The 27,169-nt window shown below is 39.4% G+C and overlaps 1 protein-coding gene and 1 pseudogene across 1 annotated transcript in view; both read right to left on the minus strand.

The window, feature by feature from the left end:
• Positions 1-27,169, minus strand: part of LOC134376775 (death-inducer obliterator 1-like) — a 130,137-nt gene that overhangs the window by 36,593 nt on the left and 66,375 nt on the right. The gene's annotated exons all lie outside the window — the stretch shown is intronic.
• LOC134376759 (zinc finger protein 717-like) lies at positions 22,187-25,263 on the minus strand (annotated as a pseudogene).

The following is a 27,169-nucleotide window of genomic DNA, read 5'->3' on the forward strand; positions in this document are numbered from 1 at the left end:
AATAAAACGAGTGTAATCATCACGGAGAGCAAAGGTTCTCAAACGGTGGTCAAGGGTGGTCCAGTGGGCCCCGCCTTTTCAGGAGGTCCCCAGGATCAAAGCTATTTTCACAACACTAGAATTTTATGTGCCTCTGTTACCCCCTCAGGTGTATATAACAGAGTTTTCCAGAAGCTAAATGATGGTGGTATTAGCTTGAATGTGGCAGCAGATCTGAGAATCCAACTGCTGTCAGTTAAGACAAAGAGATATGTAAAAACTTTTAAAAGAATGCCACCTTTCTCATTAAATTGTTTTAGTTTGGGGACACAGTGTCCATAAAATGTTATTTAGGTTATCATGCAAACAATTATTATTTTAAATAAAGGTATTTAAAAATGAATAAATAAAAACTTTGTCTCACTTTCAATGTTAAATGGGGTGAATATCAACAAATATAACCCAAATAAATAAAAAGCTCTCAAGTTCTCAGAAGTTTTTAGGAGTAAATTTAGGAGTTTTTAAGAGTAATTTTTAAACTTTAAGAGCAACATTAAAATGAAATCCCTCCACTCACTGCCATGAAGAGAGTTTGACAACATGTGAGTGAAAAGGGCAAATCAGCCCTCATGGTAGCCACATTTGTACACACCCTGCCATGTGCACACATCCGTGCTCACCAGCACGTGGTAATGTGGGATGTGCGGACAGTGCCCCTTCTGGTGTTTTTGCTTTGTTTTTTGCATATAGCTTAAATTTTTATCTTGACAACATAAACACACTAAAGCTACCTTCATGTTGGAAAAAAAACTGCTTTTTTAATAAATGTATACTAAATACCACTTAAATATCTCCATTAGCAAATGGAAAACAAAACAACAGCAACTAAGTTTGGTACTGAGAGAAATATCTACTTTACAAATTACACACAAGATAATCACCTACTCATTATGTTTCATAGTCAAGGCTACGGAATTCTTATTAAAATATGTACAATTACCTATTCAACTTCATAGAACTTACCCTCTAAATTACTAACAAAAGTAAACTGAGGCCAAGGCAATGAAGACTGTATCACAGGCAAGTGTGTGCACCGAGAAGAGGTGAGCTCAATTCAGACCGTGCTCTTTGACCTCCTCTTTCCTGATTAAGATGTTTCCACTGATGATCATACAACCTTTATAATGGAATCAATATACATCGTTTGATACTAACCACACAGAGGCCAATGTTAGATTTCCATTTTAAGGGACCCACCATTTAAGAAAGAAATGAAAAAGGGAGACCCCATTTAAGGAAAACTCTCCTAATGGACCTCTGAGTCCATCAGACATAAGAGCCTCTCAGACATGTGCCACGCTGCAGGGACTCAAGGATAACAGGAAGCCAGCCTGTAAAAAACACATTCAGTCTTTGCTCTTCAACAGTCAATCGGAAGTCACTTTGTATCACAGAATAGGTGCATAAAAAAGGTAAGATGTGTCTTGTTAACAGAAGTATAAATCCATCAGGTACATTTCACAAGTAAATACTAAAGAGAACCACTGCCTTGAGCTGCACAGAACTGACCCCAAGGGAATTAGAACCCCATGGCCTTAGAAAAACTTACAGTATCAACAGCAGGACCTGCAAACTGCACTAGCAAAGAAACTGGGAGCCAAAGTCCCCACTCTAATCCCTCCCCTCCCCACATGAAGACAACCCATTCACCCCTTAAGGTAGAGGCTGGAAGAATTTAGAGAAGCAGGCTGGAAAAAGCTTAGATTGCCATAAACAAAGAATTAAGGGAAATTATGGTGAGGGCTCAGAAAAAGAAATGTAGGGAAAGTCCGCAACTTCTTAGAGACGACTTAAGTGGTTGTGATCAGAATGTTGGCAGAAATGTAGACAGTACAGGCCATTCTGATGAGTTCTTAGAACTGGGGAACAAGGTATTATTGGAAACTGGAAAAAAGACCATCATTTTTATATAGTTGTAAGGATGTGGCAGGATCATGTCCATGTCCTAGAACTTGTGGAGGGCACAATTTATTTATTTATTTTAATTACTTTATATTTTTTTAAAACAAGTTTGCCAGTTTGGTATTATCAATACTTAGTAAATGTCAAGTCCAAAATTTAAATATTCAGAAGTATGAGGTTTGAACTTTTTAGAATGCAGTGACATTTCCAAAATAAGATTAAATCCTCCAATCTCAAAGATGAATACCTTCACTAAGACTGCAAAGTATTTTTTATTTTTCCATGACTACAAAGAATATAATGTTGTGTCTATAGAAAACATTATTAATTCATAAGTGTCCCTAAGCTACTACTTCACCTATACAAAGATTTGAAAACAGCCAAAAAACAGTTTTTAATCAAAAAAGCATATCTCAAGACTGCAATATTGACCTGACAGCCATGGCTTAAAGATATAGAAGTTGTACTAAGTTCTTAATTAATGTTTATTAAGTTTTATTAAAGCTAACAGCATCAGTTCACCATTTCATGGAGCAGTACATTGCCATGTTTGGTGAGTTTGATGTCACCTGCACCAGAAACAAGACTGCTCAGAGACTACTGACATCACTATTAATCTCACATGGCAAAAGCCAAGCAAGACACTCCCAATGTTTGCCACCCCACTATCCTTCATACAGGGAACTGAGCTTGGAAAACTTCCATGGTATCACTGGGAAATACCACAGGGAAGGCACAATTTAAGAGCAAGGAACTAGAATATCTGACAGAATACATTTCTGAGCAAAATATTGAAGAAGATGTGTGCTCCTTTTAATTGCATACGGTAAGATGCAAAAGGAGAAAAATTATCTAAAGATAAAATTTATAACTAAAAAGTAAGCAGAGCAAAAAAATTTGGAAAATTTGCAGTCTGACCAAGTAAAGAGTATAAAGGCATCTTCAGGAGAACAAACCAACTGTGTGGCCAAGAGAAGGTTTGCTAAACAAAGTACCATGAACAGAAGGAAGCCAGGTGCTATGCATCAGGACAATGGAATGAAGACCCTGAAGGCATTTCAGAGATATTTGAGGCTGCCTCTCCCATCACAGGCTCAGAAAGATAGGGCCTTTAGGATAGGAAGGGCTCATGGCCCAGGGCTGCCTCAGGTCTCTGCCCCATGAATCTTGCGAGTGTTTTGTAGTCACCTTATCCATGGCTCAATTAGCCCTAGGTGTGACTCAGGCCACCAATCTAGAAGGTACAAGCATAAGCCTTGGTGGTGTTCATTCTGCAGGTGCACAAAATGCATCAATGTGCCCAGAAAGCAAAACATGGAGTCAAGGAAGATTATTCTGGAGGATTAAGATTTAAGATTTCCCCGTTGGATTTAAAACTTATATGGAGCCCATTACTCCTTTATTCTTGCCTATTTCCTTCTTTAAAACTTCATAAAATTTCCAATGTCTGGATCACCATTGTATTTTGGAAATACATAACTTGTTTTGATTTCCCAGGCCCACAATTCAAGAAAATTTGCCTCAGGATGAATCATGCTTAAAGTGTCACACGTGTCTGATTTAGATGAGACTCAGGACTTTAAACTTTTTAATTGATGCTAAAAAGCAAGCTAAGACGTTAGGGTTACTGTGACAGAATAAATTTTGTATGTAAGAACACAAGTTTTGTAGAGCAAGGGAAGGAAGCTATGGTTTGAATGTCCCTTCAAAACTCAGGTTGATGGTACGGGCCAACGGCTTGAACCAAACCCCCTTGACATCTGCATCCAGCCCAGCAATGACAAAGTCACCACGGGAAGCGCCTGGTATCCCCTGCTGGAATGAGGAGGGTACCACGGGCCTCAACCACGTACACTCTCCTGTCTCCTCCTCCCACCCTATTTCCCTCTCTTTCCCTCTCTCCTCCTCCCCCTCAACTGCTCCACAACCTCTTATAATTAAAAAAAAACTCATGTTGAAATTTAATTGCCATTGTGACGTATTAAGAGATGGGTCATTAAAGAGGTGACTAGATCATAAATGTTTTGCCTTCATCAATGGATTAATGTCATTATTACAGATGTGGGTTAGTTACTGAAAGAATGCACCTGTAATAAGAGTGAGCTCTCTCTTTCTCGTGCCCCCTGTCACCCCTCATGCCTTCTGTGATGTAATGATGTAGCAAGAAGGCCCTTTCAGCATGTCAGCATTGTGCTCTTGATCTTTCCAGCCTCTTGAATCATGAGTCAGAAAAAACTTTTACTCTTTGTAAGTTCCCCAGTCTGTGGTACTGTTAAAGCAGCAGAAAATGAGAGAGTGGCTTAATTGATTATAAAGCATGAAATCCAACAGTACAGAGCTTACAAGAGAATCATTTTAGATATAAGAACACACAGACACTAAAAGAGATATAGAAAAAAATTTCATAAAAATTATAACTAAAGGAGTACAAGAGTAGTTATACTTAGAGAAAATAGCCTTCCAGGAAAAATCCGTCACAAGAGTCAAGATCACTACATGATAACAAGGTGGCAAATTTGTCAAGAGAATATAGCAATAAATATATATATATACACTCACACACACTATAAATATATAAAGAAAATATTTATAGAACTGTAGAAATAGACAGAAATATAGTAATAATAGAAAACTTCAAAACCTGAATTAAAACAATAGATCATTCAGACAGAAAACCAAGGAATCAGTGCAATTCTATTAACACTATAGACCAAACGAGCATAAAAGACGTATACAGAACATTTTATCCAAAGGTATCAGAACACATGTTTCTCAAGCATACATGAAACATTCTTTAGACATTCTACAGGAGAGATATGCTGGGAAAAAACCAACATAAAACAAAAAACAAATCTTAAAAAATTTAAAAAGGATTCATTTATATCAAGGTGTTTTTTTATACCACAATGGCATAAAACTGGAAATCAAAACTACTCCAAATATGCTTCTGAAAAGCCAACTGATTAAGGAAAAATCAAAAGCTATCTTCAGATGAACAAAAATAAAAACAAACTTATGAGATCAAGCAAAAGCACTTTTAGGAAAAAAGTTTCTAGTGAATAATTACTACATTAATAAAAAAGGATCTGAAATAGATGATCTAAGTTTAACCCCCAAGGAAATTTGCAGTGGATTCAATGTCCCAACCCAAACTCAATGAAGCTTAAAGTGTGTCCCCCAAAGTTCCAGGTGTTGAAAACTTGGCCCCCTCTGTAACTGCTGAGGGTAGAAAATCCTATTATGGTAATTCAAAGATGGGGCCTTGAAGTGGTGATTAGATTGTAGAACCATGTCATAGTGAATGGATTAATAATGGTGGTCAGGGCTGTGGCTCTGAGAGCTTTAAAAGGAAAGCACATGAGGGTCTCTCTCTCTGCTCTGCCATTTTCTGCCCTGTGAGACCCCTACATTGCTATAAAGCCAACACCAAAGAATACCTTCACTAGAGGTGTTCCATGGACTTTGGACTTCCCTGCCTCCAAAACTATAAACAGTAAATTTTATTTTCTTACAAATTACCTGGTTCCATGTATTTTGTTGTAAGTAACAGAAACAGAACAACAGAGCATTGGTACCAAGAGTAGGGTGTTGCTTATAAGGGATACTCGAAAATGTGGAAGCAGCAGCTTTGGAAATGGGTAATGGGCAAAAGACTGGAAGAATCTGAAAGAGCAGGCTAGAAAAAGTGTAGACGCCGGCGTGAGTTTAAAAGACAAGAAAACCAGGGAAAGTTTGGAATATTTTAGAGACTGGTTAAATGGTGCTTATGGAAATATGTCCTGTAAAGACCATTCTAAGGAGGTTTCAATCAAACTAAGAACCTTATTGGAAACTAGGGCAAAGATCACCCTTGTTATGAACTTGCAAGAAACATGGCTGCATTCTGTCCATGCCCACAAGTTTTATGGAATGTGGAACTTAAAGTTGCTGATCCTGGGTTCTTGATGGAAGAAATTTCCAAGGAAGCTACATGGCTACTTATAAATATCTATGCTGAGTTATAGCAGTAAAGGCATGAGGAAAAGCCAGAATTTACAATTCAAAAGAAAGCATATCACAAATAATTTGAAGAATTCCAGCCCAGCCACAAAAGCAAGAGTGTAGCCCAGGGGCCTTTTGCTAAGGAGAGAAATACAGAAAAGTATTAGCAAGAGAAGGGAAAAAAGATCCTGAAGGGATTTCAGGGTTTATCTTTTCCATTACAGGCCCAAAGGCCTAAGGAGACAGAATGGTCTTGGGGAACAGGCCTGAGGTGCCCACTGCAGGCTCACTGGCCAGGGCCACCTCAGGATGCTGCTCTCCACAGCAGCACCTCAGCTGCTTTGGCTACTTCAGCTGTGACTAAACTGGTCCCAGGTGCGGGTGGACCCACAGCTTTGGAAAATACAAGCCAGAAGCCTTGAAGGCATCCATGCACTGTTAATGATGCAGGCTGGCAGAATGCCAGAGCAGTGGAGGCTCCCAAGGTGGAGGCACCCTGATTTCAAAGGACACAGAAAAGCCTGGTGACCCAGGAAGAGATCTGTCACAGGGCAAATTCACCACAGTCAGCCTTCACTAGAGCAATGCTGAGTGGAAATGTGAGCTTAGAGTGGCAGAAGTGAAATCCCATCAGCTCCATGCCTACTGAAGGGGTGGGAGCAGGACCACAATGGAGACTCCAGAACTGTGAAGCTACCAGTGAGCAAAGCCAGCCTGAGAGAGCTGAAGCATGGCCTTTAGACCAGGGAAACCATAGGAGTGGAGGTGCCTGAGGACCTGGAGACCACAGCACACAGAGGACATCAAACATGCAGTCAAGGTAGAGGATTCACCAGCTTGAAACTTAGTGCCTACTCTTCTGGGATTCTGACTTGTTTGGGACCTGTATCAGTCCACTTTGTGTTGTTATAACAGAATACTAAGACAGTCATCCATAAGGAAAAGAGGTTTATTTATTTGACTTATGATTCTGGGATAACATCTGGCACGGGCCTCAGACTCCTACTTGTGGCGGAAAGCAGCAGGCAGCTGGCAGGTAAAAGCAGATCACATAGTGAGAGGAAGCAAGAAACAGGAAGGAGGTGCCAGAGTCCTATGAACAACCAGCCCTAGAGGGAACTAATAGAGCAAGAACTCACTCATTACTCCCCCGACCTAAGAGAGCACTAATCCATTCATGAGGGATCTGCCCCCACGACTCAATCATTTTCCAACACTGCCACATTGGGGATCAAATTGCCACCAGTGTTGGAGGGGACAACACATCCAAACTCCATCGAGACCTGCTATACCTTTCTTTTGGCCTATGGCTCCTTTTTGGAACAGGTATATGTACCCTGTGCTTGTCCCACAACTGAATCTTGGAAGGAGATAACTTATTCTGATTTCACAGATGGGATTTTGAACTTGGGTCTTTTGAGCTGAAACAAGTGAAGACTTTGGGGATGAAATAAATATATTTGTATGGGTAAAGAACATGAGTTTTGGGGGGCAAGGAGTGGAATACTGTGGATTCAATGTCCAACCCCAAACTCACTGAAGCTTAAACTGCATCCCCAAAAGTTCCAAATGTTGAAAACTTGGTCCCCACTGTAACTGTGGAGGGTGGGAGATCCTACTGTGGTAATTGAAAGGTGGGGCCTTGAAGAGATGATTAGACTGTAGGACCATGTGGAAGAGAATGGATTAATAATGGTCAGGAGTATGGTCCTGAGGGCTTGAAAAGGAGAGCACGTGAGAGTCTCTCTCTGCTCCACCATTTTCTTCCATGTTGAGACTCCTGCATGGCTACAAAGCCATCACCAAAGAAGAACCTCACTAGATGTGTTCCATGGACTTTGGACTTCCCAGCCTCCAAAAACTGTAAGCAATAAATTTTGTTTTCTTACAAATTACCCAGTTTTATGTATTTTCTTTTAAGCAAAAGGAATGGACTACTACAAACTTGAAAATAAACTATTAAATAATGCCACTGTTAGCATGGTGAATGAAAGAACGTTAGAGTGTAAAGGGATAAAATAGAAACTCAAAAGAGAACAGAAAACATCAAACTAAGAATTGAGTTTTTTTTTTGTTTTTTTAAAGGCAAAATTGGCAAGATTTGGCTAGGTTAACCAAGGTTAAGAAAAGAGAGAGAGCTCAAAAAAGTATAAATTAAAGAGGAGACATTACTAGTGATACCACAAAAATACAAAGGATTATAAAGGACCACTATGAACAACTGTATGCCAAATATAAGATAACTGAGAAAAAATAGATAAATTTTTAAAAATGGAAAACCTACCAAAATTAAATCATAAAAAATTGGAAAATCTGAACAGACCAGTAATTAGTAAGAAGATGAAGCAATAATCAAAAATCTCTCAACAAAGAAATGCTCAAGGATGGATGACTTTGTGGGGGTAAATTCTACCAAGAATCAAAAGAAAAAATAATACTAATCCTTTCCAAACTCTTCCAAAATACTGAAAAGGAGTGAACACTTCCACACTCACTTGATGAGGACAGCATTACCCTAATACTGAAGCCAGGTAAGGACATTACAAGAAAAAAAAAACTATGAGGCAATATTCCTGATGAAAATACCAGTAAGTATCCTCAACAAAATTCTAGAAATCACATTCAACAGGTCCTGAAAAGGATCCTCTAACATGATCAAGTGGAATTTATCCCTGGGATGCAAGGATGGCTCAACCTATGCAAATCAATAAAAATGGTATAACACAATCTCATTATGAAAAACAAAGATCATACCACTCTCTCAAAGAATGCATTAAAAACATCTGTCAGAATTTAACGTGCATTCATAATAAAATCTCTAAACAATACACATACAAAAAAATATATCTCAGCACAGAGGCCATATATAATAAGCACTTATGTAACATAACACTCAGTGGGAAAATGTTGAAATTTTTTCCTCTACCCTCAGGAACGGGACAAGGATGCCCACATTCATCACTTCAATAAACATAGTACTGGAAGACAGAGCTACAACCATTAGGTATGAAACAAACAAACAAACAAACAAACAAAATTCAAATACAAAAGGAATAAAAATTGTTTCTGCTTGCTGATGATGTGATCTTACATATGGAAAACCTTAAAGACTATACCAAACAAAACCATAAAATTAATAAACATTCAGTAAAGTAACAGGTCACAAAAACCAACATATAAAAATCAGTTGCATTTCTATACACTAACATTGAACTATCCAAGAAAAAAAATTAACAATCCCATATACAATAGCATCAAAAATTATAAAATGTTTGAGTAAATTTAACACAGGAGGTGAAAAATCTGTTCCGTGAAAACTGCAAAATATGACAGAAGTAATTAAAGTAGACCCAAATAAATGGAAAGACATTCCTTGTTTATGAAATGCAAAACTAAAATCCATAAAATGTTCATACTACAGAAACTGATCTACAGATCCAAAGGAATCCATCTAAATTCAAGTGGCAATTTTCAGAAAAACAGCAATAAAATTCTAAATTCGTATGGGATCACAAATGACCCCAAATAGCCAATGCAATTTTAAAGAACAACTAAGTTGGAGGTGTCACACTTCTTCACTTCAAACTACATTACAAAGCTAAGGTAATCAGAAGAGGATGGTAACAGCATAAAAACAGACACAAAGACCAATGAAACAGGACAGACCACAATTAAACCCACGAGTATAGATCAACTAATCTTTGACAAACCACCAAGATATAAAACAAAGTGTAGTCTCGTCAACAAAAATTTCTGGGAAAAGTGGATATCCACAAGCAAAGGAAAGACACTGAACACTTATCTTGTACCACATAAAACAATTATCTCAAAATGAGTTAAACACTTTAGTATAACACCAGAAACTGTAAAACTCCAAGAAGCCAGAGAGAATAATCTCCATGACATTGACCGTGGCAATAAGTTTGGGGGTTATGACACCAAAAGCACAATCAAAAAGAGCAAAGAAGAAGCAACACACACACACACACACACACACACACACACACACACACACACACACACACACACACACACACACACACACACACACACACACACACACACGAGTTTACCAGGCTAAACAATTTATGCACAACAAAGGAAACAAAGAACAAAATGAAAAGGAAACCAATGGACTGGGAGAAAATATACCTGGTAAGTAATGAAGATCTAACAAAACTTAAAAGCAAAAAATAAAACAAGAAAAAAAAGTAGTAAATCTAATTGAAAAATATGTAAAGGACCTAAATATATATTTCTCTACAGAAGATGTAAAAGTAGCAAACAGATTTATGAAAAGGTGCTGCTTGGCATCACTAACCATCAGCGAAATGCAAATCAAACCACAGTGAGATATCACCTCACACCCTTAAGATAGCTTTTATCAAAAAGTCAAGATAACAAATGTTGTTGAGGGTGTGGGAAAAAAAGAAACTCTCCTACACTATGGGTAGGGATGTAAACTGATCCAGTCAATATGAAAACAATATGGAGGTGTCTCCAAAAATTAAAAATTGAACTACCTTGCAATCATTCAATTCCACACCTGGGTATAGACACAAAGAAAATAAAACTAGTATGTCAAAAAAATTTCTGTACCCCCTTGTTCATAGCACATTATTCACAATAGCCAAGATATAAAAACAACCTAAAGGTCCATTGACAGAAGAATGGATAAGTAATATGTGGTATATATGAGGATACCTCAAGAAGTGCTTGGAAAAATAAAATGAAAAGATAATTTGATTCTTGCCATTAACTTTTTAAAGTACCTTCATGTACATATTATTCAGCCGCGAAGAAAAAGGCAACCCTCCCACTTGTGACATCATGGATGAACCTAATAGGACATTACGGTACCTGAAATAAGACAGAAAAAATACAAATATTTTGATATAAGTTACATGTAAAATCTAAGAAAAAAAAGGTAGAGTTAAAACACAATGGTGGGTGCTGACAGCCAGGGGTAGTGAGATGGAAAGATGCTGATCAAAGGCTATAACCTTTCAGTTACAAGATAAATTTGGGGGATCTAATGTAAACATTGTGACTATAGTTAACTATTTATTGTACACTTGGAATTTTTTAAGAGAGCACATTGTGTTTCCACCACAAAAAAATATGGTAACTGTGAGATGATGACTGTGTTAGTTAACATGTTGATCATTACACAATGTATACTTATATCAACTCATCACAATGTACACCTTTAATATATACAATTTATATTTGCAAAAAATCCATGTCATGAAAAAAAGGGGGGGGGAAGTGAAGAAGAAATGGAGGAGAGGGGCAAAAAAGCAAGAAAAAACAGAGGACACATTCTCAGTAATCTTCATACTAAATCAGACCAAATTATACACTGATAAGACGTAAAGCAACACTCAGAACTTTACTACATGCTAGCCAATGTTCTAAGCTCCCATGGACACTAGGTTAAGAATTCTCTATAGTAAAAAATGTACTACACTACTTCAGAGTTGCAGAATTTGTTTAAATTCCTATCTTATTTTAGGCTAGAAAAAAAAGAAAATTTAGAGGTGAGATATAGGGTTAGATTTTCCTCTATTTAAGGAGATGCTTTGTGCTAAGATGAAATTACTGAGTCCAAATTTCTGTATAATTGCCTTTGAAAACTTCATGGGATTGGAAATACGTAACATCTGTCTACACTGTTTCTAGGATTTTTGAACTAAACCCCAGTATGTTTCACCACACCTGTCACACACTTCTGACATGAAACAAACAAAAAAAACTTAAAATGACTTAACATAGAGGTCCTCAGACAAATGCCCAGATTAACCCAGGTCTGCATAATCAATGGAAGAGTAGTCAGATCGTGAGACCATAAAGAAAGCTTTAGCTCTCACTATTAATTTGAAAAAAGGTAACTGAAGGGGAAGAAAACTGATCAGAAAACTGTAAGAGCACTAAATAGAAGATGTACCTCTGTGAGAACAAGAGAAAAAAACCTAGGCTCCCCCAAAATTATTTTCACTGGAGCAGATCTTCCCAATTCCCACTTTAAGGTCTGGTTTCTTCTTTGACCTTTGGACCTGTCCTGACCTATGTTATCTGCTCACGTACGCTCACCTACCTAGGTTGGCGATGGTCATTCTCTCTGCATATTCCTGTATTCTTTTCTCTGTTTCAAAAAGATGGCCTGGTCCAGCTTAAAGACAGGAAGGCCTGTTTTATCAGAAAAAGTCACATGACTCGATGAGATTTTTTTAATCCATCTAATTCTGTGCTCAGTGGAGAACAGAGAACACTCTGGAAGACTGTACAAAACGATATCCCAAAATACTTTCCTGGCACACCCATTAGAATATTTTGAAAGCATTACAAATTTGCGAATCTTGATCTCCACTTCCAATTACTACCGAATCAAATACAAAAGGGGGAAATGTATTATAAGGTGTGGGCAACAATATTTTATGCCACTGAATTTCTAGAATTGTTACTAAATTAGAGTGAAGGATAAAGATCACCTCAAGAAAGGGAAGACTAACATCAAGATAAAACATCATGAAGATTTTCTTTACCACCAACAAACCCCACCTTTTTTTTTCTTGAAAACAGAAATCTTAAACACACATATGCAAAGCGCAATCTTTCAAGAGAACTTCTACATAGAAAGGAAATAAAAACCTTGGTGTGGATTGGGAATTCTAGAGGGGAGTTATCCTCACCCAGGGAGACCAGGTTTCTGTAGATCTCTAACATCACATCTCTACACAAATTCCACTGAGCAGGGACCAAGCATTCCCATTCCTCTGGAGAAAATTCTACGGCCCCATCTCTGAATGCTGACAGTCCCTGAAATAAAAATAAATAAATAAATAAATAGCACAATGACCCTGTGACCATGGGCAGAGTTCTTCATTTGACCCAAGATAAAATTACAGAGTTAGGAAAACATGTCCTGACTCATATAAGTGACCTGAATTATCCAATAAGATACTTGTCAACATCGTAATATTCTCTAATGTATTTCCTAACTCTGTGCAAAAAGAATGACATAAGATTTACATAACCAGTGTAGACACTATGCTTTTATGGGATATAAAATATAAAATTAAAGCATCAGTATAGGAATATACATTTTGGAGTTCCATATTTATATCATTTAGGATAAGTCATGTATATTTCTTAGAAAAAAAACAGTCATGGTGAGTAAGAAGCATACTTCTCAAAATTTAATGTGTGCAACAATGAACTGGAAATCTTATTAGAATGCAAATTCTGATCTAAAGGTGTCTTGGGTTGGTCCTGAGTGTCAGCATTTCTAACAAGTTCAAGTGATGCCAATGCCTTTGGTCCAAATGCCACACTTTTGAGTAGCACAGAGGTAGAGTACTGAGGAAAGGATTCCTGGATGACTTTGAACTGAATGGACTGTCTGTGACATACAGGCTTCAATATAACATTAAGAATAGCAACACCACTTCTTTCTGAACATTGACTATACACAGGATGTCATTCTAGCAGTTTTAAAAAGTACATTAATGCATAAATCCACATAAATAACCTATCAGAGCAAATACATAAATCTTGCTTTTTTTATGAGAATATTTTGTCAAATATCCAGTAAATGGTAGAGCCAGGGTTTAATCCCAGTTAATATGTCCTAGAATAATATTCAGAGCAGATTTCAACACTGAGAAGAGTAATAGAAATAAGTTAAGAAATCAGCAACACAGAACTAATCAAATAACTTTTACATATTATGCACGCACATACATACAAATGGTAATTATAGAGGCATCAAACATGATAAATCAGAAAACTTTTGTGTAAGTAAAATTAAAAAATATTCTTAACCCTTTTACCACAGTTTCGTATCCTCCTCTGCTATGGGAGGCCCAGGTGGCTGCACACAGCATCTGTGACCTACAGGTATTCGAAGATCTGCACAGATGATGCAGGACACTCCAGCAGCTGGTAAATGATTCACTCTTTCCATGGGTGATAGATTAATCATTGAGGGTCCCTGCAGATGTGCACACAAAGACAGCAGAACAGCACCTGTGAATATTAACTGGGTGGATGTCGTATGTCTGAAGGAAAATCCTGGGACCCCTGGCTAGACAAGGCCTCCAAATCAGGGTTCTAGATGTGTATGCTAAAACTTGTAAAACAAATAAATAACCACCACACTCAAGATGAAGGGAAGAACTCCACCTCCACCCATGCAGGAGGCAGGAAAAGCACAGGTGCCATGACAAGGAGGGCCATAGCAGGGAAATACCCAGGCCCAAACAACCCCACTCCGGCCCATGCAGAAGGCAGGAGGAGTTTTGCCACAGAGACAGAGAGGCCACAAACCACTTCCACAGATGTGGACCACAACAGCAGCCACCACAAGGACCGCTTGCCACCACAGCGCAGCCATGATCCTCATGCAGGTGGGCCCACCACATATTCAAGTGCAATGATACAAAGAGAGTCACCAGAGGAGCCTGGAAAAGGAAGAGTCAGTCTTTCTCCTCAAAGCCCACTCCAGACTCCAGAGTAATAAAAGAAGCAAGTGATCTATCAGATGACCAGAAATCAAGGTGAGAGACTAAAACTATGTTTAAAAAAAAATAAGAAAAGAAAATAAGACACTAAAAAGGAATATAGTAATTCTCAAATGCCAGATCCTATAGAACAGGAAACCCCTGAAATGACTGAAAAGGAATTCTGAGCAACAATCTTAGTGAAAGTCAATGACACACAAGAAGACTCAGCACAACAAAATGAGAAAAATATCCAGGGTCTGAAGGAGAAAACATACAAAGACATTAATGTTCTAAAAAAGGGTTTAGCTGAGTTCATGGAGCTGAAGTGTTCATCTGATAAAAGAAAAAACAAATGGCAGGCTAGAACAAGCAGAAAAAAGAATTTCTGATCTTCAAGACAGTCTTCTCAAAATAACCCAGGTGGACGAAAAAAGAATTTAAAAAATGAGGAAAATCTAAGAGAGCTAGCAGACAACCCAAAGTGCACAAACATCTGAATCATAGATGTTCCAGAAGGAAAGGAAAAAGGAAAAGGAATTAAAAACATATTCAATGAAACAATAGTGGAAAACTCCCCAGGTATAGGGAGAGATACGGACCTTCAGATCCAGGAGGCTGAAAGATCCCAAAACAGATTCAATCCAAAAAGGTCCTCTGAGACACATTACAGTAAAATTGGCAAAAGCTCAAAAACAGAGAGAGAATCTTAAAAGCAGCAAGAGAAAAGCATCAAGTCACCTATAAGGGAGCTCCCATCAGTCTAACAGCAGAGAGTAGAACGGAGGTTACCGGAGACTGAGGCATGGGACAGCAGGGGTTGGAAAAAGAGCACATGTTGGTCAAAGGGAACAAAGTTTCAGGTAGGCAGGAGTAAGTTCTGGTGCTTTATTGCATAGCATGGTGAACACAATTCATAGTAATGTACTGAATACTTCAAAGTTGCTAAAAATGTTGATTTTAAACGTCTTCACCACAAAAAAATAAGGATGTGAGATTATAGGTACGTGAGTGTTTTGATTATTCTACAATAAGTACATGTATTAAAATATTGAAAGAAAGTAAGCCGAGATGTCAGGTACCATTCAAGCTTAATTAAAAAAAGAAATCTGCCAGGCTGTACTCAAAGTGGACAGCCCAGGGCTGCTCTGAAAATGGGGGACAGTGGCTAACATAGGGCAGTGAGTGGGAACTTATATTGGTATGTTGGTGCCAAGAGCTGGGTGATGTAATTCCGGGGTGGGGATTGAGTTAGGTCATGGGAATGGAGAGTTCTGTGCATGCAGAAATGCCAAAAGTTTCATTTTCTACAAAACCATGAGGCTTCTTGTAAAAGAGAATGGGGGAGGAGAGGAGAGGAAGTGGATGGCACCATTCTGTACTTAGGCTTGTCTAAAATGGCGCTGGTTATGTTGCAGATCTATTATTCCTGCCTTTTACGTATAGGAAAAAGGGGAAAAGGGTGGAGATCTCATTCTTCTGAAGGTACTTCCTGCTGGAGATGGGAGTTAAAGTGTTTAGGGTAAGAGTAGCTTTGAATTTGAAAAGAAATGTCCTGTCCCAGTAAGGGGGGTTGGGCATTGATGCATTATTAAGAATGTGTGTTAATTGGGTGTGATGTAGGGTGAAGGGGAGGGCTTAAGTGATCTGTGGGTGGTATTCTCATCCCATGACCCCTACTATTGTGATAGAGGATGGGGTTGTTGGTCCTGCATATTCAGGAAGGGTAGAGTAAATGGCCCCTATATCAATGACAAAAGCGATTGGCTTACCTGCGACAAGGTGAGTTACACTGGGCTCAGGCGTGGTGATCTCCATGGGGGCCTCAGGCCCTGGGCATCATCAGTCCTCCTCCTGGGCAAAGCCTAGAAGCTCCAGTAGAGATGGCTGTGGAGCTGAAGGTTGTGGGTTAGGGACTGGGCCACTCCCTTTCTGGAGAGTGGAACAGTCAATCCCCCAGTGGCCTGGCCATTTGGAGTGAGGACAGGGCCCCAGGAGGGGGCCTAGGGTTATGACAGGCCTGTGCCAAGTGGCCCAGTGGACTGCATTCAAAGTTCTCAGGTGGCTTGCCGCTTAAGGAAGCTGGCTTTGGAGTATGTGAGCCATGGATGGCATTAGCCAGGAGCTGGCATTTGGCCTGATCTCTTTCATACTTTATTTTCCCCCCAAATATCAGGGGCTGATTGGGTAATGAAATGAGAGTGTAAGAGGAGCATGCCTGCAGGGGAGTTTGGGTCTATACATGTGTATTCACATAAAGCCTCAGAGAGGTGGGTTAGGAACTCATTGGGATTTTCAGTAGATCTCTCTGTGATTCCTCTAAGCTTGTCATAATTGACTTGTGAGTAGCCTTTGGAGGCCATAAATCAAGTGTGTGATCATGTTATCCTGGAGATCCTGATCCCCGTGGCCAGCCTGGTAGTTCTAATTGGGGTCTGTGCAAGGAACAGCAATGGTTCCCACAGGCCACCTATTATTTTGAGCATGTACCTGAGCCGCCATCCAGACCTGCTCCCTGTACATGGACTCGGACAATTCCTTCCATACCAGCCACTTCACGGAAGAGTTATAAAAAGCTGGAGCTGAGGCGGGGTTGTTACCTGATGAAGGGGGAGGAGAGGTGTTCGGTGGCTGAGGATGAGCATCTCAAGACCAGGTAGAGGGAAGAGAGAGAAATGTGGAGGGCTGACGACTCAGAAGACTGATCCAAGTCTGGAAGGGGAGGTTGAGCATGAGGTAGGAGAATTTGAGACATAGGACAATTTTGACAGAAGAATGCATTCAGAGATAGGAGAAGGCTTGAACATACAGGAATCGCTACAGCTTTTGCTGTTTCAGTGAGTATCTAAATTGAGTGCCATCTTGTAGGCACTGGGATCCATTGTAACAAGGCATTCAAGTTTAATTGTCTCCCTGGAGGTGGAGAAATTGGCCAGGAGATGGCCCAGAGGCGTGCAGTGTGGAGTACAGCAGAAAACAAGATGTTTAGGCTTAACATCTCCCTGGAGACCAAAAAATTGGCCAGGAGACAGCCCAAGGGTGTAGAGCATGGAGGTTTGGATCGAGAGGATCCTATGTAGAGGGTAAGAAAGGTCAGCCAGTCCTGGTACAAGAGTGCCAGCAAAGGGTGTCCTCTTTGGTGTCCACCTTCTTTTTGAGAGGAAAGCCACTGACCAGCTGGAGGAGCACCCTCCAATAGCTGGGGGGCACAAGAAGAGTTCCTTTGGCCAGGCGCCTGGGCTTCATAGAGACCAGAGCCATAGAGAGTAGTCGGGGGAACTGGTAGAAGTAGGTGGGACAGACCCACTGACTCACCCTGAATTGAGACTGGTGTTGGATGCATTGGTCTGAAACGGTGAGAGTCCCAGAGGCATCCAGTTTTGGCAGGTTTGGGAAGGGCAGCCAAGAGCTAATCAACCCAAGAGAGAGGGGATCATCCGATGGTCCAGCCAGGGCCCTTCCTGGGTTTGGGCACCGTAATGAAAGAAAATGAGCTGAGATGCTGGGTACTGTTCAAGCTTTATTAAAGAAAGAAATCTGCCAGGCTGTATTCAAAATGGAGGACAGACTGGGACGGCCCTGAAAATGGGGGACAGCAGCTAACATAGGGCAGTGAGTGGGAGCTTATATTGGTACGTTGGTGCCAAGAGCTAGGTGATGTAATTCCAGGGTGGGGATTGAGTTAGGTCATGGGAATGGAGAGTTCTGCACATGCGGAAATACCAAGTTTCATTTTCTCTGAAACCATGAGGCTTCTTGTAAAAGAGAATAGGGGAGGGGAGGGGAGGAGGTGGACGGTGCCATTTTGTACTTGGGCTTGTCTAAATTGGCAGTGGTTATGTTGCATATCTATTAAATATAGAATTGTATCCCCAACACTGCATTTGTAGCCTGGTCTCCTAGGAATGGCCCACCCCACCTAGATGAAGTGTTCTAGCCCAAATGGATGCCCAGTAATATCTAAGTTCAGTGCAAATTCAATCAAAATTCAGATAGGGCTTTGTAAGTGTGGAAAGAAAGTTGACATGATTTAAAATAAAACTAAGAATCAATGTAATGAAAAAGATTTACTCCACAGTAAAAAGTGAAAATCTACTATAACTTTAGACATTATATTTATGCACAACTATAGTTCAGTGAAATTAAAAATAGGTAAGGCATAGGCCAGATTAAGTTTGGTCAAGTTAGGACAATTGTAAATAGTAGTAACCCACTTCACGAGAGTATTTTAAAAGAGACACGAAAGATAGAAAATACACCGGGTCCAGTAGCAATCATAGCAAGAGGCACATGGTGAGGATCTCAGAGGTGTCCAGACTGCCTGGACCTTAGGCTCACAGCATCTCTCCACCCATAAACAGACCTTTGCAGCACCAGGCCCACACACAAACAGGTCTGTGACTACCATGAGTACAGAGGGCACGGAGGATCCACTACCCACACTGGATGAAACTCACCATGCAGGCCTGGACATGCAGCATGACGGCTGTCACATGTGTGTCACGTGATGCCCCTGTGGTCACAAAGCTGGCCTAATACTAAGATAATGTGGAAAGAAATGTTGGACAAAAACAATAGCCACTCCAAATTATAACATGGTAAACAATGAAGACTGTATTTCAATTAAGTGGCTGTTAACTGAATGTGCCTTCCCAAAACTCATATGTTGAAGCCCCAACCCCAAATGCAACTGTATTCGGAGACAGATACTTGAAAAAGGTACTCATGGATAAATGATGTAATTAGGCAAGCCTGAATACTTAAAGACTGCTGTGTCCTTACAAAACAAACACCAGGGATTTCTTGCTCCCTCTCTCTCTCTCTCTGCTGAGCAATGGTGAAAGGCCACATGAGGAAACAGTGAGAAGGCAGCTGTCTGCAATCCAGAAAGGCCTTAATAGAAACAAACCAGTCAGTACTTGGATTTGGAACTTTCCAGCTTCAGAAATGTGGGGAAAAAATCTTTGTTGTTTAAATCATACAGACTGGCATTTTGTTACAGCAGCCTGTGCACATAAACAGAACGTTAGGAGTACATTAGTCATAAGTAATAATAAAGTGATGTCAGAAGGTGGTAAAGTTAGATCACATCTATACACCAAATCTAGTCATGACACTATGAGGAGGTATTAATGAACAACTCAATGTCAGTGATATCTGTATTCAAGTTTAAAGAACAGAAAAGCCAGACACCATGCTGTGTTTCAAACAAAATGTTCTATTTATACGAAAGCTTATCAATATACTAACACATTTCCTCCAAACAATGGAATAACAAACAACATTTCTATTGCTTGGAGTTATCAAGGATGTATTAACAGCTATCCTTGAAGCAATTTCTGATAAGTAGTAATTCTACCTCACAATTGCAGTATGCAATGTTATAAAATTAACCTGTCATTTTAGATACCTTCTGCTTGATGAAAAACCCATAACTTCACTGCCCCTCCTCCCCAAATAAAAATGTGCATGTGGCTGACACCCTGATGTGACCTGAGTCACACCCTCATGTAATCCTCCACCCTGGAGTATGGATGAGACCTGTGGTCAGGCTCTAATCAACAGAATATGGCAAGGTGCAGGGTTGTTACACTTGTGGTCACCGGACCGTGGCTCACTTGGGAGTGTGTGGTGCTGATAACACCAAGGCCGTGGGTTCGGGTCCCTATATAGGGATGGCTTGTTAGTTCACTTGGGAGAGCGTGGTGCTGACAACACCAACTCAAGGGTTAAGATCCCTTTACAGGTCATCTTTTTTTTTTTTAAAGGACTATCCTAGCAGACTAGAGTAAAGCTCTCCCTCACTAATATTAAAGAAGCAAGCAGCTCTGTGTGCCCTGCCTACAGAGAAGCACAAAAATGTGGGCACCCTCCAGTCAGAAGCCAGTGAGTAAGGGGTCCTCGGTCATATGTCCTCAAGGAAACAAATCCTGCCCAAACCTGCATGAGCTCAGAAGCAGAGCATTGCCCAGGTGAGAGTTTTCCAGATAAGAATGCAGCCCTGCCAACATCCTGCTTACAGAATTCTCAGATTCCGAGCACAGGATCTGGCTAAACTGTGCCCAGACTCCTGACTCACAGGAACTTGAGATAGTAAATGTATGTTGTTTTGAGTCAATACGTTGGTGGCTTTTTCTCATGTAACAAAAAAACCTAATGCTCTGCATAAATGTCCCAAAACAGAGCAGCTGCTGAGTTGGGTATTTCAGTGGCCCATCACTTCAATTCATGCTGGTTCTGCAGCATTCTGTCCTGCCACTCTCAGGCCCCACACCTGCATGCCACAAAAATCAATGTCCTGATGCAGAAGAACCATCTTTTCTATGTCTCTTTCCCTTTGAGGAGACTTTCCCAGACATACCACAAAATCCTTCTAGTAGGACACTGTACATATTGGGGTTGCATGTTCACCCCTAAAAGACCACTAAAGAAAAAATTAGCCTGAGTTAATCATAAAGAACTCAACCAAGATCAATGCCTGAATGACTCTTCTGTACAAGTGGGTAACAAAACCAAATCAAGACTTCACCATAAAGTGAGAGATGACTCTTGGGTACCCAAACAGTTATTGCCAACTAACAAATTCTTACAGAGAAAGTTTTATAAGTTATAACAACAAATACCATCATAGCTACAGAACATACATTGTTTATTAGGTACCAGGTAATATCCAACTCACTTTATCTAATTTACTCCTCACAATAACCCTGGGGGACAGATCCTATTATCCCTGTTACTGAGTGGAAGAAATAATCCCAGAGAAGTTAGGCCTGATGTGCTACACAACAGAGGTTGGATTCACCAGGCTGCCCCTCTATCAGTGGCAAGGCACACACAGCATTCCATTACTACAAAAACAGTTACACAGCACTTGGTACTCATAACTATGCTGTTGTCACATTCAAAGATATGAAAAGTAGGAACAAAAAGGGGAAATTTTTCTTTTAGAGACTGCATTTCACTGCATAGAACAAAAAGAGTAGTATTGTTCACAGCTGTTTAGATTAACAGTTATGTGCCTGATTTGCTCATTTCTATAGAAATGTTTCTACTAGACACATCAGATGGCTTGATGTTAGCTTCAAACTTTGGAAAAATTTATTTCTCTACTTGAGACAGTTTGGTAACAATGATCATAGAAATTTACATACACTAGGAGAGTACAAAAACTGTGTAGAGCAATACTGTAGACTTAATATACTTAACAAGCTATAAAGAGGCTAGAATGGCATTTAAAGTAAAGATACAACCTTAAAGTATATTATGCTAAGCGTATACATCCCCACCTACACTTACGTGTGGTTCCACTAAGAAAACTTCCTGTTAAGTAGAATACTTATATGCATAAACCCTACATACTTGAGATGGCTGTTCTATGCACTGTAGGCTGTTTAGCAGCATCCCTGGCCTCTACCCACTAGATGGAGTAACACCTTCCAACCTCCAGTTGTGACAACAAAAATGCCTCCAGACATGGCAAATGTCCCCTGGCATGCAGTATCACCACTTAACTATCTGTCTAGTGTCAAATATTCTTAAAATAGTTTTGATACTATATTTATCATTTCTTTTTGAAAACTTATATACATATTATATGTTGATAGTTTCCACTTCAAATTCTGATATTTAATATGCTTGGAAATTTTGTTAAAAGTGTTGAAACATTAAAGATATTTATAAAGATTTACTTTAGTCTCAGTATTCAATGAGATGTCCCTCCTGATAAGGGGTTCAAAATTTGTTGCTGTTTCTCCTCATGATTTCTTTGATTTATTCCATAAACTGATAAGAATAAAAGGCAACAATACAGCTTACTCTCCTGTGTGAATCTTCTATCTACAAGGACTGGCAACTTCTGTCAGAAAGCTCAAAATGTCAATTAGCTTACAGGGGCTGTTTGTGTTGTAAAGCAACAGATCACAGGTACAATGGCCCAAAAGAGTAAATTTCTCACCCATGTAAAGTATAAATGGAGGGTTTGGGAATAAAAGTGGGGAGATTTCTGTTCTCAACAATCAAATTCTTATGTCTTCAATCCTGGTGGCCTTCTTTAACCTGTTGCTCCCAAGGCCTCCCTGGTGATCATCTGCACTTCAGTCCCAAAGGGCCATGAGAAACCAGGAAGATCTATATGGGGATTTTGTTGGTGGTGGTGTTGCCAGCCCTAAAAGTAATGTTTGTCATGTGTGTCCATATTCCTCTGAATGGAGATCAGTTACGTGCTTCCACACACAACAAAGGGAAGCCAAGAATGCAAGCTAGCTGTGTGTACAAAAGAAAACAGTTTGGTATCTAAAAATAAATAGCAAGTCTCTGCCATACAGGACTTTCTTTCCTGATTCTCTGATGTCTGGTGAGGTGTGACTTCTGACAAAAGATGTTTCCACATTCATTACAGCCAGCCTTCCATATCCACAGCATCCATATCCACAGATTCAATCAACAGAAGATCAAAAATATTTGATAAAAGATAAGTAATAATACAATAAAAATACAAATACATAAAGACACTATAACAGTTATTTGCATAGTCTTCACATTGATTCACTATTCAAAGTAATCTAGGCAGGATGTTAATTATACACCACGACATTACACAAATACTACACCATTTATATAAGGAGCTTGCAAGCAGATTGTGGTATGTGCAGTGGGTGCAGGAGCCAATCCCAGTGGATACCAAGGAACTGTAGAGGGTTTCTCCTCTGTGTGAGTTCTCTGATGCACCCTCTGGTGACTTCCAATGAAGATTTTTTCCACATTCATTACATTCATAGGCCTTTTCCCCAGTGCGAATTCTCTCATGTCTAGTGAGGGCTGACTTCTGGATGAAAAATTTCCTACGTTCTTTACATTCATATGGTTTCTCATCTGTGGGAGTTTTCTAATATCCACTGAAGGCTGACTTATGGTAGAAAGTTTTCCTACATTTTTTTACATTTATATGGATCCTCCTGAGTGAGTTCTCTGATGACTCCAAAGGTGTGACTTCCGGCGAAAGGCTCTTCCACACTTTTTACAATCATAGGGTTTTTCCCCTGTGTGAATTTTCTTGTGTCTACTGAGAACTCTCCGCTGGCCAAATCTTTTTCTACATTCATTACATTCATAGGGTTTCTCACCTGTGTGAGTTCTTTGGTGAATAGTGAGCTTTGACTTAGTGGAGAAACATTTACTACATTCATTACGTTTGTATCGTTTCTCACCTGTGTGACTTCTCTAATGTACAGCCAGGGCTGATGGACTGTAGAAAGCTTTCTTACAGTCTTTGCATTCATATGATTTCTCACCTATGTGAATTCGCTGATGTACAGCCAGGGCTGATGGACTGTAGAAAGCTTTCTTACAGTCTTTGCATTCATATGATTTCTCACCTGTGTGAATTCTCTGATGTACAGTCAGGCTGGACTTACGATAGAAAGATTTCTTACATTCTTCACATTTATATGGTCTCTCACTTCCGTGAACTCTCTGATGTCCACTGAGGTCTGATTTACTGTAGAAAGATTTCCTACATTCCTTACATTCATAAGGCTTCTCACCTGTGTGAATTCTCTGATGTGCATTAAGCAGTGATTTAATGTAGAAAGTTTTCCTACATTCCTTGCATTCATGTGGTTTCTCACCTGTGTGAATTCTCTGATGTCTCCTGAGGCCTGACTTCTCCTGAAAGGTTTTTCCACAATAATTACCTTTACAGGGTTTTTCACCTGTGTGGATTCTCTGATGTATGGTGAGGGCTGATTTTTTGAAGAAAGCTTTCTTACATTCTTTACATTCATATGGTTTCTCACCTGTGTGAGTTCTCTCATGTGTACTGAGACTTGACTTACTATAGAAACACTTCTTACATTCTTTACATTCATACGGTTTTTTACCTGTGTGAGTTTTCTTATGATACCTGAAGCCTGTCTCACTCCAAAATGTTTTCCCACATTTATTACATTCATAGGGTTTTCTCCCTGTGTGAGAAATATGATGCATCCTTAAATGTGATTTCCGCCAAAATGTTTTTCCACATTCATTACATTCACATGGTTTCTCACCTGTGTGAGTTCTCTCATGTGCATTGAGGTTTGCCTTCTGGGAGAAAGATTTTTTACAGTCTTTACATTCATATGGTTTCTCACCTGTGTGAGTTCTCTGATGCTGGCTGAAGTTTGACTTGTAGTGAAAAGTTTTTCCACATTCATTACACTCATAGGGCTTTTCCCCTCTGTGAATTCTTTTATGTCTATTGAGGGATGATTTACGGTACAAAGTTTTCTTACATTTATTACATTTGTAAGTTTCCTCATGTGCATGAATTCTCTGATGCCTGCTTAGGAGTGACTTCTGGTGAAAGGTTTTTCCACAATCACTACATCCACAGGACTCCTCCCCTGTGTAAATTCTCTGGTGCACAGTAAGGTCTGACTTCTGATAGAAAACTTTCTCACATTCATTACTTCCACAATCCTTCTCCCGCGTATGTGTTTTCTTATGTATGGTAAGGTATGATTTCTTAATGAAGGATTTCTCACATTCACTACATTTGTAGAGTTTCTCTTCTGTGTGTATTCTCTGATGCTTACTGAGTTTAGACTTTTTATAAAACTTTTTCCCACATACATCACATTGAAAAGTTTTTCTTCCTACCTGAGTTATCTCTTGGGCAATGACAGCTGACTTACCACAGGCTTTCCCATATTTATTACATTTACAGGGGGTCATTCCCATATGATCCTTCTTATGTACACATAATGTTGTCTCTGTGCTGGAGGCTTTCTCTTGTCCATTATCTTCACAAGGCTGCTGCCTTTCGGTCTGATTCTTGGGAGGCTGACTAAGATGTTCACTATTTCTGCTGGGTTTCTCACTTATATTACGATCATAAGGTTTCTGTGCAGCATGCTTCTCACCAGGCTTTCTGGGGAGAAGCACATCCCAACAGACACTACACTCCTCAAGCCTCATTTCTGAATAGTTTCCACTCTCTATAATCAGATTCGAAATACGGTTTGAGTTCAAGTGAAATGTTTTTTCTAACTCAACTCTCTCTTCAGTTGACGTTTTGCTGTTGGTGATTACAACTGGCCACAAATGTCTACTGCGACTTTCTTGACTTTTCTCAATTAGGTCACTGACCAGGTGGAAATCTGTAAAAAAAACAACCCACGAACAACAACAACAAAACGTATCAGTGTACCACACACGAGCACTGCTCATTATGTGCTCAAATTAAAGCAAATCATTTTCTTTTAATCCTAGTGGCACAAAACTGTTTAAAAATTAATAATGGGTAAGGTTTTATAAGTACATATCTTTTCTTATGTACTTAATGTAATACATTATATTAATGTATTTTCTAATGTCCAGTTGTTACTCTTTGCATCCTTGTTTACTTTTTTAATTAAAGAGGAAAATACTTATTAGACTATTCACCTGGTCATAGTTTCCAACAAAGTACTTGTCACTAGCCATTTGTCCACCCTGTTCACTATTTTACTCTTTTCACAGTGGGTGTCTCAGATTGCTCTTTATCTCATTATTCTGCTCTGAAAATGGCAAGATTTTGCAGCATCAGTTACTTTCAGGTAAGGCCAATTATTTGTCACTTATCCAGGATGTTGGCCTTGCATCTATGTTTGTTAAGTCTTAACTCGTCACTATGGAATGTCTAAAGGTATCCGGGGTTTTTTCAAATAAGAAATATCCTTTTTCCCACACTAGATAAAACCTGCTCCCTCCAAATTTCTTATTTAACCTGACTTTCTCTGCTTCACAGAGAGCTTCAGTTTACCATCCTGGGCACCCCTTCCTTGCTGGTCAAAGAGATTTTGTTCTGCAACCCAGGCTGTGCTCACCATCCTTGCTAAATGTTTTTCTAGCTCCTTCTGAGATCAACTGGCAGTCTCCCCCAATTTCAGGTGCATGCACTCCTGCTTGATAATCCACATTTCTTATGTGCACTGGAGATTCAGCTATCTCCTACTTTAATAAAAGATGGACATTTGCATTCATTTTTCATTTTCTTTGTTATGTTAGAATGGTTTCCACAAAGAGAAGGAGAAAATGCTGACTTCAAACTCCACTTCCTACCAGAAATCTGAGCCCCTGAACATGATACCCTTCATGTGGCCTTGGGACCCAGAATCTCCTACTTCTCCTCCCAAGTCTAGGACCAGCCCTTTCCTATGCTGTGTCCTCCTCTGCTTCATGATTTCTTACTTCATGGTATATAATGCTCACTTCTGGACCTCTTGTCTCATTTTCTTATCAACTCCACAGGTGACTTCCTCAGTGACTATGACTTTAAATGCCTGCTTTAGGCAACTGACTTCCAAATTTCTTATTTCTGATAGTGACGTCCACTCTCAAATTTAGATTTTATATTTAAGTACGTATTATGTCAAGATTAAAAACAAGTTACCTTGAATTGAAGCTATATCAAAGTAAGCACTTAATAATCTTCCTTAAACTTATTTCTCTGATAATCCATCCCAAATGCTCACATTTTTTCTCTCTGTCATTAAATATTCCTCATGATTCTTATACAACTACTTAACATATATTATTTTCTTGCTTCTCTCTCATCAGAAGTAAACTTTATGAAAAAGCGACATTATTTAGATCTTTGATGTTATAAGCACAACCATAAAATTACAGATGCTTAATATCTACTCAATTAATATGTGTTAAAAGAATAAATGAATGTAAGAATAAATCTCTGTGCTATAGTGTGAATATCCCCTCAAAACATGTAT

The sequence above is a fragment of the Cynocephalus volans genome, chromosome 4, assembly GCF_027409185.1.
Source record: "Cynocephalus volans isolate mCynVol1 chromosome 4, mCynVol1.pri, whole genome shotgun sequence".
Classification (NCBI taxonomy): domain Eukaryota; kingdom Metazoa; phylum Chordata; class Mammalia; order Dermoptera; family Cynocephalidae; genus Cynocephalus; species Cynocephalus volans.